The sequence below is a fragment of the Chiloscyllium plagiosum genome, unplaced genomic scaffold (assembly GCF_037043375.1).
Source record: "Chiloscyllium plagiosum isolate Xiang-an unplaced genomic scaffold, Cpla_swu_hap1 HiC_scaffold_10, whole genome shotgun sequence".
NCBI classification, from domain to species: Eukaryota; Metazoa; Chordata; class Chondrichthyes; order Orectolobiformes; family Hemiscylliidae; genus Chiloscyllium; species Chiloscyllium plagiosum.
This window is the reverse complement of record NW_028270148.1, coordinates 52263664-52277629: the sequence shown is the minus strand read 5'-3', so window position 1 is coordinate 52277629 and position 13966 is coordinate 52263664. Positions and strand designations below refer to the sequence as shown.

General features: G+C 39.7%; 1 protein-coding gene across 2 annotated transcripts in view; it reads left to right on the top strand.

Annotated features, from left to right (window-relative positions):
- vash2 (vasohibin 2) overlaps positions 1-13966 on the top strand; it is a 166665-nt gene that overhangs the window by 75803 nt on the left and 76896 nt on the right. The gene's annotated exons all lie outside the window — the stretch shown is intronic.

Sequence of the window (13966 nt, the reverse complement as noted above, 5' to 3'; positions counted from 1 at the left end):
ACTTACTGCAATTTATTTTATTTATACATAAAAGGCAAGAGAGAAAAAGATTCAATATTCACAAGGAGTGACACATAATCTACAAAATATTGGATGATCTAATGCTTTGTTTGACAATTTGATTCCCCTAAAGTAAAATGCATTACTTTCAATCCACATTTCCTGAGTTGAATTATGAATTGACCTTTCTCCATGAGACCATAAGACATAGGAGCAGAAAATAAGCCATTCAGCCCATCAAGTCTACTCCGCCATTCAATCATGGATGAGAAGTTTTTCAACCCCATTTTCCCGTTTTCTCCCTCTAACCTTTGATCCCCTTGGCAATCAAGAACTTATCTATCTCTGTTTTAAATATACTTAATGACCTGGCCTCCACAGCCTTCTGTTAGCAATGAATTCCAGGATTCACCACATTCCGGCTATCTCTGTTCTAAAGGGTATTACCTTTACTCCTAGGCTGTGCCCTTGGGTATCTCCTGCAAATGGAAACCTCTGCTCAATGTCCACTCTGTCCAGGCTGGTCAGTATTCTGTACATTTCTCATTCTGTACTGGTAAGAATTACAACAACGCTGATATATTTAGTCACCATTACTCAGAAGTCAGCTTCAAAGATTTACCCCTAAACAATTTATGGGAGTGGGTGTGGAAAAGAAACCTCACATTATGATTTAGTTATCCTCTTGGTGACCTAACAAAGGAATTAGAGTCTGTGACCAATGAAGTGGACGAATCCACACCAGTTAGATGTGGTAATATTTATTCACTATTTCATCTCATCCCATTTGCAGAAGAGGTTTCATTCATTGTAATCTCCATGTGCAAAACTGTGAGATAAAGGGTCGCGAGACTTCATGAGTCCCATTGTGGTTTATGCAATCAGCTAAGACAAGCATGTGCACAGCATTTGAAGAAACCACAGGAACTGGGCTTCATTTGAGCACTGAATGTTTCACCCACTGAGGTTCATATGTTCAAACATGATTTGACTTTGTTTTGTTAAAGGATATCTTTAACCTCTGTAGCATTGTAAGCCAAGGTCAATCATCTTAGATCGGGCTTTGTTTTCCCGTTGCTGCTGATGCTAATGCATTCTGATATTTTACTGGATGTTGAAGCATAGATTCGAAGAATTTTCACTTCCAACGTGTAACCTTGCAAACCGTGGGACCTGCTGGGAATTCAGATTGGGAGTTCAGTGGACTTTTCAGGATTTTCTTTCCCTTTGAGCTGAATGCATGGAAAATCCCACAGGGCTTACTCACCTCTGCTAGGGTTGTCAACACACACTTTGCAGTCCGTGAAACTCAGTGTTGGATTCAAAATTTATAACATCTGTTCTAGTATGTTGTGAATTCTCACAGGAGGGGAAGATAAAGAGTTCCTGGTCAAAACGTTACATGGGAACTGGTGCAGTATAAAATAGCTAATGAAAAGCTGACTTTTTAATGTTTAATTAATCTTTAAAATGTAACTTCTAATTTGTAAACGGCTATGATGCCCCATTGTATTGTTGTTTCAGTAGTGGGACATGGGTCACTTCCAGTCATTATTGATGAGATGAAATTTTGATTATGAAATTCATGACTTTGGTTAGTGTCAATAGCTCTCTATTGTATGTGTGATGCAAAACTAATTAGCAATTGTAATTATTCTTCACAGTGTAATTGTCATTCGACAGAAAATTTCCATTGGCTTGTGAATGGGAGCAGTGATTTGCATCAAGATTAGCGGGGTGCTGGAAAAGCACAGCAGGTCAGGCAGCATCAGAGGAGCAGGTAAAGCGATGTTTTGGGCAAAAGCCCTTCTTCATTCCTGATGAAGGGCTTTTGCCCAAAACGTCGGATTTTTTATTTATTTCAAAACTATACTTTATTCATAAAATATGTTGATGATCTGTACAATTGGTGGTGCCATTCATAGGCGCACCTTGCATTTCTTTACATACAGAGATCGGAATTAATCATTCATATATACAGGTCTGTACGTTTACCATCCATATATTTAGTTTAGGCTTCAGCAGAGCCCACTTACTGAGTGGGCCCCCTGTTCTTCTTTGGCAGGCAGACGTTAGACGGTGGTCTTTCCCCACTGCACCTTGAAATGTCGATTTTTCCTGCTCTGCGGATGCTGTCTGACTTGCTGTCCTTTTCCAGCACTACTCTAATCTTGACTCTAATCTCTAGCATCTGCAGTCCCCACTTCTGTCACAGTGATTTGCATGTCTCACTACCCAGCTCCGGCTTGGTATTTTTAGGAAGGACAGTAGACCCTTTTCAAACATTAACATTTAATGTTTTCAAATTAAGATTTGCAATAGTTACGGTTGTGGAACCTTTTCTTTCCTCCAATGTTGCAAGACCACTGTCTCCAATGGACTCACAGCCAATGGGATATGTGGAACTGAGACAAATCTGCAGTCCCATTGCAGTTTTTAATTCATAGTGAACTAAAAATTGGAAAATTTATAATGAATAGTACAAGTGCACATAAGTCACCTTGAGTTTAGGTATTATGAATGGTATTATTTTAGTGTGTGTGGTAAAATATTTAAAATAAAGCTGATCACCAAATTTAGGAGTTTGACATATATAGGGAGAGGCTGAGTAGGCTGGTGCTGTTTTCCCTGGTGCGTCAGAGGCTGGCGTGTGACCTTATAGAGGTTTATAAAATCATGGGGGGGGCATGGATAGGATAAATAGTCAAGGTCTCTTCCCTAGAGTGTGGGAGTCCAGAACCAGGGGGCATAGGTTTAGGGTGAGAGGGGAAAGATATAAAAGAGACCTAAGGGGCAACGTTTTCACGCAGAGGGTGGTGCGTGTATGGAATGAGCTGCCAGATGAAGTGGTGGAGGCTGGTACAATTATAGCATTTAAAAGGCATCTAGATGGGTATATGAATAGGAAGGGTTTAGAGGGATATGGGCCAAGTGCTAGCAAATGGGACTAGATTATGTTGAGATATCTGGTTGGTATGGATGAGTTGGATTGAAGGGTCTGTTTCTGTGCTGTACATCGCTATGACTCTATGACTGTATGACATGGAGATTGGAAAAAAACTGACACCAATAACTTGCTCTGTATATGACATGGAGAACGGTGGATGATATAATGTCCAAATTGGAAAGTTTATTGTGCCCAATGGGTGTGTATGTCTATTTCTCTGTGCTGTGTACTGTCAGCAAACAATATCACCTACAAGCAATGATCTTCCACCGCAGCTTCTGCACATTAGCTGCACTAAATGTCTGATGTAAATTTGACTTTTTAAATGTTTTAAGCTGAAAAAGGTTTTGATGTCCCACTATGTTGTCTCTTAAATTTCCAGTTAAAGAAAAGGCTGATGGACTTTACCGTTACAATGTTGGCTATTTGAGGTCTCAATGATTCAATAGACAGTGGTAAATATACCGTCTAATGTAATACAGATACATGCACGTTGTAAAAGTACCATATTCCGTTTCTGTTTTGTGTTTTGATATGGCCTCCAAAGTGTCTCGGGTGAGGGCACAATGCCCATGAATTTAGGGCTTCTAAGCCAAAGACAAAAATCTGCCAGCAATTCTGCTCCTGAATTGTCAACTTCTCTCTCAACTCTGTCTTGTATAAAATGGTTGAAGAAAAATTATGGTCAAAGGCAACTGCTTCCCAGTTCACTCTGACCTTGAAGAATGGTTGATTGATGTTGCTTCATATTCCCAACTCTTTTTTTCATGGTTGGGTAAAATGAAATGCTGTTCCACCTGGTGGGTTTAGGGGTTGGGCAGGAAGAATGATGGGTAGGGCCCCCCCGCCTTGCTCCCATTGCATTGATAAACTCTGCAGTGGGAAAACTCATAGATGACCTTGCCCTTCTGCTACTAGTCGAGATCCTGGGCCTGATTCCACTGTCGCTGTTACTTACCCAGCGGCTGGGGGTAGAGGAGTCCTCCATTCAAAGGCATTCTGATTAAAGCCTGTTGACAGCTACCCATGGCCTTGCTGCTGACTCCCTACTCCCCGGTGACTGCTGTCCCAATGCCCCCCCTCCACCCATTTTGTCACTCCATTCTGCTTGGCTCCATCGGTGATCCTAAGTCTCAGGTGGGTATAGCACCTGTAGCAGCCAGTGCTTCCTCAGTGGCAATACCAAGCAATAAAGAGTTTCCAGCCTACACCCAAAATGCCAATCACCTCTATCATATACAACCCACTTCTTATTGAATCTCTGACTTTACCATCCTAAACTTCTGTATCTGCATCTCTGAATGTCCATTAATATCTGTGACAGGGCTGTTGTGCTTGTCTTTTCCTTGTGTTAATTTAGTAGAGAAACATCGAGGCACCAACCATGCAAAAAGGAGTGGTTAAAATAAAAATATGGAAGTTTGTTTATGAAGAATTTGGGAAGTTGGAGCAGTATTACACTGTTGGAGAACTTGTACACATGTCAAGTTGGTAGCTTCCTTAGAACAACCTAAAACTAAGTCTGAATCACATGATACATTGCATCATTTCCCCTCTAATGATGCATACGATAAACATAATTACATCCACTTAAAGGTGTACTACAACATCCACCTATTCTTCAATTAAGCAACTTCCCTTTACAAATAATAATAACCTGGTTACAATTCATGAATCACTAAATCGAAATTCTGCAGTGTATTCCATCGAAAGAAAACATATCCTTCCTGAGGGACAGAACCCAGAACTGAACATAGTGCACTCATTGCTTGGTATAGTGTATTGACAGGTCAGAAGCAAAGATCTTTCTATTAGATATCAATAAACCTCGTTGTTACTTGCTACCACTGTTAGAACACTAGAGCAAGTAACTTAGATATCCACTTTATTGTGGTTTCCTTTGTCTGACTTTGAATTACGGTTATTTCATGAATGCATGGAATGCAGTGATTGTCAATTCCATAACTTTAACAGCTGTTGTGAGGGTTTGGTGAAGCTGAAATTGAGCAGTCTTGGCATTCCAGTGACAAATGACTACTTTTTAAATCAAATATCTAGCTTAGACTAAACATAGTTATAAACCTTGGGCTCTCGGAAGGTACTGTGTGTTTTTGTGGATGTGCGCATACGTGTTGGTCCTCACATAGTTTGGAATATGTTTTTTAAAAGCAGAATTCTCAGTTCCCAACAGGATCATTTTGATGAAAGACTTGTGTGTTCCATGTAAGCTTAAACTAAATGCAGCCCTAAGAAATTATGAAAACATCAATACAGTGATGCTGTTTTGCTAAGTAATTATTGCTTCATTTTACGTATGGTTATCGAGCTACACCCAATTTTAAGTACACCCAAATAAAATTGTTTCATTATTTAGCTGTGGAAAAATTATGACCCATTTCTTTAAGTGCTACCCACTGTGTTATAAAGTAGTTGGAAACCCGGTATAAAAGTTGTTTTGTAATTGTTTGGATAGTTAACGGCTGTGTGAAACACGAGGAAAGTTAGGAAAGACAAGCTGGCCATTTTAAGGCAGGAAACATGAGTGAGTACGTGGCAATTGATCTTGCAAAAATCAACTGACTATTTTCGAAATGTAGCTTTATTTGAGAGCAAACAGGAAAAACAAAACCTATTCTTTTTGGTTCTTTCCCACATTGCTGTTCTGGTATTTGCATTGTCCTTTCTTCCTTTCATTTCTGAATGGGAGATTATGGGTTAAGTATGTTGTATGAGGTAATGGTTCTGCAAGAGTTAATGTTGAATTGGCATTAGATTCACTCAATCTGTTGATGTCACACAGCCTCGAGGTGAAGAAACAGGGAATCTTACATGATTTTCTAATGGAGACAGGTGTGAGAGATATGCTTAACTCGTTAATATTAATTGTACCTGTTGCTAGCATGCAATAAATGATGCCTTGTTTTGTGAGACATTTGCCTCTTCTTGTTAAGACTCTATAGCAGTTCTCTTCTACCATTGATATTAGACATTCCCATAGACTTTGATGGTAACAAACTATCCCAGCCACCCACAAGCCAGCAGTGGTTGATTACAGGAAGATACAAAATGTGATATCTGAAAGTATGACTAGGACCACATCTCCGATATTAAATACATTTAAATGGGGAATCTTCCTTTGATACAAGGAGTTTCAATTTAGTGGTTATGTCATTCAGCCCATCAAGTTTGTCCTGCCATTCAATATGATCATGATTGATTGAATACTTTAATGCTTTTTACGCACTCTATCCCTATAACCCCGTAAGCCCTGGTAATCAGAAATCTATCAATCTCTACTGTAAACATACTCAAAGACTGGGTCTCCCCAGCCCTGATGGAGAATTCTACAGGTTCACAACCTTTTCAGTAAAATAATTCCTACTCATCTATTAGCATCCTCTTGTTTTTAAATTTTGTCTCCCCCGGTTCTAGACTCCCCAACCAGAGATTTAGTCTTGTCGACATCTCCCAAGTCTATTCCTTTAAGTCTTTGTTTGTTTCAATGATATCACCTCTCATTCTTCAAAACTGTAGAGGATACAGGCCCATTTTGCCCGATCTCTCTTCATTGGACAGTCCCACCATCAAAGGATCAAGTCCGGTGAGCCTTTGTCGCACCCCCTCTATGGCAATAATATGTTTCCTGAGATATTTCCAGGAAGGTATCTACAACTTAAAATCCTATTTCATGAACTTAAAAACAGGAATGCCATTTACAAATTTCTGGCTTGTGCTTTCTAAAGCTCCACTAAAAGTAGCTTTTTTAATCAAACACTTTCTGTAGAAAATGATTAGAAACTCCATGAAATGTGACCTGTACCACTTGAAAAGTAGAGTAATTTGAGCTAAAATAGTTTTATGAAAATGTGTACATTACCTAAACCGAATCAAACACGCATAAACCCTTGCCAATAGCATTGGGATCATTGTACCTGACTTTGCTTTCCTGCATTTCAGAATTCTGTTCTGTTTATTCTTTACCAGATATTAGATTGGGAGGACGCCCAATGTAGCAGTGATACCAGATCACCACCCATTGAAAAACAAGTTGAGCAACACATGCTGTCATAATGGCCACAATTCAAAACGTTACAAAGTAAACAAAAATAATTCTGAGTACAAGAAAGCATTAAAAAAAAACAAACATAAGTATTCTGTTTGAAGTGGTTCGTGGTTAATTTTGTCAGTGGGATTATTTAAAGCTGGGGAATAAGCTAAGAAAGAAAGTGACAGCGGTTTACAGCTTGAGGCAGTAAAGAAGCTGGTCTGAAAATGTGTTTCTTTTCTCATTAACAGTCTCCTGCTCTTTTATTTCTTCTACATTAAAATAACAGAAAGTCACTATGAAGCATAATGGGATATCCTAACATCGTGAAAGTCGGATAAAGTGGTTAAGAAGGCATTGGGATATTGTCCATTATTTGTTGAGGCAGAGTATAAATATTTACACTTTAACTGTTTTAACAATGACTTGGACTGCAACTAGAACATTAGAATTAGATTTTATTGTCTCATGTACTCAAGTACAGTGAAAAGTGTACAAAGTCACCATTCTCAGTGCCATCTTAGGGACAAGATAGGAAAATAAAGAAATAATGTTCAAAGTTCAAAACTAAGGTCCTTCTTAAAAGTTCAGCAATGTCAGGCTCGCTCTCTGTGCTGCCTCAATCTCCCCCTTTAGATGCTGGGAGAACTGGGGCTGCCTGATCTCACTGACACTGCTCATTGGGCTCACCAGCCACCTTGCTGCTGACCACCAAAGCCCCAACTCAGGCCCCCAGCCGATGCCATACTCCTTGAGGGACCACAAGGCTGCTTTGTGCATTTGTGGTTACTACATTACAGGAAGGATGTGACTGAGACGGTGTAGAAGAGATTTACAAGGACATTGCTAAAAGCCTCTAATCCTGAAAATGGAGAACAATTGTACAAGCTGGGGATGCTTTCTGCAGTGCATAAAAAGCTGAGGGAAGAGGTTTAGTCAGCATATATAAAATTATCAGGTGGATGGGGAAAATATATTTCCATAATCAGAGAGATAAATAACCGAGGAGCATTGATTTGAAATAATTGAGCTAAAGGCGAGTCGAGGAGAATTTCTTTCAACCAGAGAGTAATGGGGTATTTTGGAACTCACTGATTTGGTAGATGCACAACCGCTCATTGTATCTTTTAAAAATAATAGATTTTGACTTGCAATGGCATAACCTACAGGACTACAAATGAAGAAGCTGTGGGGATAGAGTTGTTGTGTATATTTAAGGCTGACTGCCAGATCGGGCATGATCCTATTGAATATTGGAACAGGCTTGAGGGGTCAAATGGCCTACTTCTATTCCTATTTCTTATGGTTTTATGGTCTAAGTGGGAATTTAGACTGGACAACTCTCTGGCTAGTACAGGCACGTTGGGCTGACTGGCCTTCTTTAGTGCCAGAAATCTTCTTTATTTTATACTTATATGAAAAGTGCTTAAAAAAAGGAAAGATTTGTTTTATGGCGTTGGATTCAATTTTTATGTGCACTTCTCCTTTTCCGGACAAATTTTAAAAACTCTAATGAATTACATTTACTGTCCAAATCTTATGTTCCCATAATGAAAATATTGTGGGCCTTTGCTTAACATTGAATCCTTGCTACAGAATGAGGTTACCTGCTACTCTGGTCATGTGACTGTTCTAGTACTAAGCTGAACATCCTCACCATTTGCTTACATTTAATAATAGACACCCTTGTTAATTGAGTTCCTACTATTGAAAGAATATTGAGAAGCGCAATCAGTTTTGTAATGGCATAAGGAAGCTGAGGGACTGGTTAGGAGAATCCATAGCAGATGTTCATGAATTGCTGTGTATGGTAGTTGTTCGTGGTTTTAACCTCAATACAATCTTGGCCCTAACAAGAGCTGATTTCAGTCGGTAAGGGAGAAGTGACTTCCCTTGACAATCCACTTCCCTGAATTGGATGCAGCTCCCCAAAAACACTCAGGAAGTTTAACACCAGTCAGAACAAAGCATCCTGCTTAAGTGGCACTGCATCCACCATCTTTAAAATTCACTTCCTTTACCACCAATGCACAGTGGCAGCAGCGTGTCCCATAAAGAAAGCACACTACATTAGCTCATCAATCCTCCTTCAAAAGTACCTTCTAAACAATCTATAACCTGGAAGCATAAGTGCAGCAGTTACATGGGAAAGCCACTCATCATCCTGATTTGGAAGTATATTGCTGTTCCTTCACTGTCGCTGGGTCAAATTCCTGGACTTCTCTTCCTAACAGCCATAGTCATACGGGGTCACTGAGCCATACAGCATAGAGGAGGCCTTGCGGCCCGTCAAATCTGCTCTGACCTATCGATACCAATTGCATTTTCTAACACATGATCCAAAGCCTTGAATGTTTTAACATTTCAGGTGCCCATCCACATACTTTTTAAAGGTTGTGAGGTTTCATGCCTCTACCATCCTCCCAAGCAGGTGTTCTTACACCTGAAGGTCTGCAGTGGTTCAAGAAGGATGCTCACAAGCATGTTCTCAATGGCAGTCAGAGGGCGGGCAATAAATGCTGGCCTAGCCAATGACACTGGCATTCCAAGAACAAATTTAAAAAAATACAGGTCAGTTTTAAGCAATGCAGGCTATCTTTAAGCGATGTTATAGTCAATCATAGTTTTTGCTGTCTGCTGATGCACCTGACTGATTTGCATTGCAGTTAGCATTAATTGGACACTGGAACCACTGAAGTGAGCAGGCAATACAACTGGAATCCTGCCGACAGTGTAATTAATGGGCAGAGGGTATTCACATTGCTCATTTTGGAGGGTTCTCAAATTTAATTTCCCAAAGTCTTTGTTCAACCCATCTGCACAGGAAGTGTAAGAAGCATGTTAAGGGTCCTGGCAAGAATTAGCAGCTTGAATTTCTGAATATAGTCAAATTGACAGCTGAATGCACTTAAATTTTGAACAGTTTGGAAGAATACAGACATGATTGCATGTACGTGAAATTCTCACGTTAAGTACACCCCAGATTCAGTTGCTGCAGGATTCCAAATGCAAGAGGCTAACAAAGGATAGTTTGTTGTTTAATCAGTACTAATTGGAGCTTATATCCATCCTCATTGTGGGCACAAACTGCATCTGAAAGGAATATTAGTGAATCTAACAGGTTGCTCAGATGGAATGTTCAGTTTAAGTATTTGGTAGTCATAGCCCTCAGGAAGTTCTTTTTATGAACAGAATTTCAAAACATTATTTTAGCTGCTGAAATTCAGCTTATTTTTCCTCTTGGAGAACAAGTATCTTTGCATGCTTGGAACCCAGATTAAGTGATATATTGTTAGATGTGGAAGGTGGGACAGTACAAAGAAAGAAATTTAATTTAAATTCACTTTTCACTGAAATGCAGCTGGTGGTACAATACTATAAGCACTTGGTTTAAAAAATGGCATCTGATGAGAAGCCTTTCTTAGCTCAAAGGGAATATGAAGTATTCTTGTCTCCAGCTGTGAAGCTATATGCAGAGTAGGTTATGGATAATCATTAAAATAAGTAGCATGGATTGTGCCATTTTCACTTTCAATTTTGTGCTAATCTTTATGACAGACACATTGGCCAAGCTTTTGAATCACAATTGGTTTTGATAGAGATGATTAGCAGCTTAAGAATGTAAGAAATAGGAGCAGGAATAGGTTTTTTGACTGCTTGAGCTTGCTCCATCATTCAATTGTCATGGACCTGCTTGAGATCTTAACCCCTCTATCTTGCCTCCACCTCATGGCTCCTTTGTCCATCAAATATCTGTCTAACTCAGCCTTGATTACATTCATGAACCCTATCTCCATTGCTTGCTGACAAAGTGAATTCCAAACACTTTTGACCATCTGAGAGGAGAAATTCCTCCTCATCTCCATCTTGAACAGCAACCTCTTTGTTTGAAACTGTACCCCCAAGACATAGATTTCCTCACAAGGGGAAACATTGTCTCAGCATCTACCCTTTTAAATCCCCTCTGAAGATAATGCATTCCAATAGATCACCTATTATTCTTCAAACCCCCACTGGAGTATAGATTCCATCTTAAAAGATAATGATTTGCACAGTGGTGAACCATTATAATCATAGAGTCATACAGCAGGATAACAGACTCTTCAGTCCAACTTGTTCATGCCAATCAAGTTTCCCATACTAACCTAGTCCCACTTGCCTGCATTTAGCCCATATCCCTCTATATCTTTCCTATTCATGTACTTACCTAAATGTTTTCTAAATTTTGTAACTGCACGTGCATCTACCACTTCCTCTGGCAGTTCATTCCACATGCGAACCACTCTCTGCGTGAAAATGTTGCCCCTTAGGTCCCTTTTAAATCTTTCTCTTCTCATCTTAAAAATAGATCCTCTAGTTTTGAACTCCCCTTCCCTGGGGGAAAGACCTTATCTGTGCCCCTCATGATTTTCTAAACTTCTATAATGTCACCCGTCAACCTCACATGCTCCAGTGAAAAAGGTCCCAGCTTATCCAGCCTCTCCTTACAACTCAAACTTCCCAGTCACGGCAACACCCTTTTCCGAACCCTCTCCAATTTAATAATGTCCTTCCTATAGTGGGATGACCAGAACTGTACACAGTATTCCAAAAATGGCCTCACCAACATCCTGTATAATCTCAACATAATATCCCAATTCCGATACTGAATGGTTTGAGCAATGAAAGCAAGCATGCTAAATGCCTTGTTAATCACCCTGTTTACCTGTGATGAAACTTTCAAAGAACTGTGTACCTGCATCTCTCGGTCTCTGTTTGACAACTTTACCCAGGGCTGCACCATTAATTGTATGAGTCCTGCCCTTGTTTGTTTTACCAAAATGCAATTTCTTATGTTTATCCAACTCCATCTGCCACTCCTCAGCCCATTGGCCCAATTGATCAAGATCTCTTTGCAATCTTAGATAACCTCCTTCATTTTTTACTATACCACCAATTTTGGTATCATCCACAAACTTACTAATTTGTCTCCTTAATTCTCATTCTCATCATTTCTATAAATGACAAATAGCAGTAGGCACAATTTAACAAATTCCTCCCCATCCAAGCCCTTAACAGTATGGCATTGAGGATGTCACTAACAGAATCAGTAAGGGGAAACCAATGGATGTGAGGTACTGGGATTTTCACAGGGGGTTTTGATAAAGTCCCAAAGAGGAGGTTAGTAAACAAAATTAAAATGAATGGGACTGGGAATAATTTGCTATCATAGATTAAGAATTGATCAACTAGTAGTGAGGAGAAAGTAGGAATAGATGGGTCCTTCGCAAGTTGGCAAGCAGTGACCAGTGGCATACTGTAATGACCAGTGCTTGGCCTAAGCTGTTTACAATTGATATCAATGATTTGAATGTGGAAGCCATTTGTAATATTTCCATATTTGCAGATGATACTAAAAAAAGTGGAATGTGAGTTGTGAGGAGAATGCAAGGAGACTTGAAGGGGATTTAGACAGATTAAATGAGTGGACAAGAGTGCAAAAGCTGAAGTATAATGTAGGTAACTGTGAGACTGAGGTGGAGATAGTCATAAGCATCAAGTGCCTGGGAGTGTTGATCACCAGTCTTTCCTGGTCAACCCACGTTGATACGACAGTAGAGAAAGCACAACAACATCTCTGCTTCTTCAGGAGGCTGAGGAAATTCAGCATGTCCACAAAGACTCTTACCAATTTTTATAGATGCACTATAGAAAGCATCCTGATGCATCACAGCTTGGTTCAGCAACTGCTCGTTCCAAGACTGCAAGAAACTGCAGAGAGTCGTGAACGCAGCCTAGTCCATCCTAGCCTTCCATCCATTGACTCCAACTATACTTCCCACTGCCTCAGGAAAGCAACCAACATAATCAAAGATCTTTTCCACCCCAGTTACACTTTCTCCCACCCTCTTCCGTCAGGCAGATGTAATGGTTTGAATACACATACCAACAGATTCAAGAACAGCTTGTTCCCCACAGTTATTAGACTTTTGAACAGACCTCTCCAATGTAAATGTTGATCTATCTCTCTGTGTCTTCTCTGTGGCTTTAACACCATATTCTGCATTCTGTTCTGCTATCTGATGCATTTTATATGTCCAATCAGCCTGTAGAGCACACAAAACAAAACTTTTCACTGTATCTCGATACTTGCGACAATAAATCAAAACAATTCAAATCATATCAGGAGCTAGAAAGGTGCAAAGTAGTTCCTAAATTGTGAGAGATCAGAAAGTGTTGATGTCCAAAGGGACTGAGGTGTCCTTATACATAAATCACTGAAAGCTATTATATTGTATTGTGTGTCTGCCTTTGTCACAAGAGGATTTGAGTACAGGAGCAAATAAGCCTTGCATCAATTGTATAGAGCAATAGTGAGACCACATCTGGAGTATTATGTGCAGTTCTAGTCCCCTTGCCATAAGGAAGGGTATACTTGCAATGGAGGGTCTGCAGTGGAGGTTCACCAGGCTGTTTTCAGGTAGAAAAAAACAGAAATTGCTGGAGAAACTCAGCAGGTCTGGCAGCATCTGTGGGAAGAAAGCAGAGTTAACCTTTTGAGTCCTCTTCATCAAATCAGATTCCTGGTAGGTTTTTTCCTGTGATGAGAGATTTTCTGTTTTTTCTCTCGTTTAGAAGAATAAAAAGCAATCTCATAGAGGCTTATAAATTTATTAAAGAAGGTTATTAAGGGGACAACAGGATATATGAAAAGGCAGCAAAGGGATCAGAGATATATATGAAGCTTGCAAAGAGCTGAGTGAGAGGAAAAGGCTGCAACATGGTGGGAGAGGAAAAGTTGAGAGAACTGTTTCAAATCTGCCAATAAAGGAACACTCAGCTAACTAGGAGCTAGGAAAACCAGAAATCGCTGAGGTGGTGAATTATTTGCAAATAAATTTGGTTTCTCTTGCTTAATACTACATATGATCAGGAGCTACCCTGCAGGGAATACTATAGTGGATGCTATTGCAATTAATGCTATGTCAGTTGTT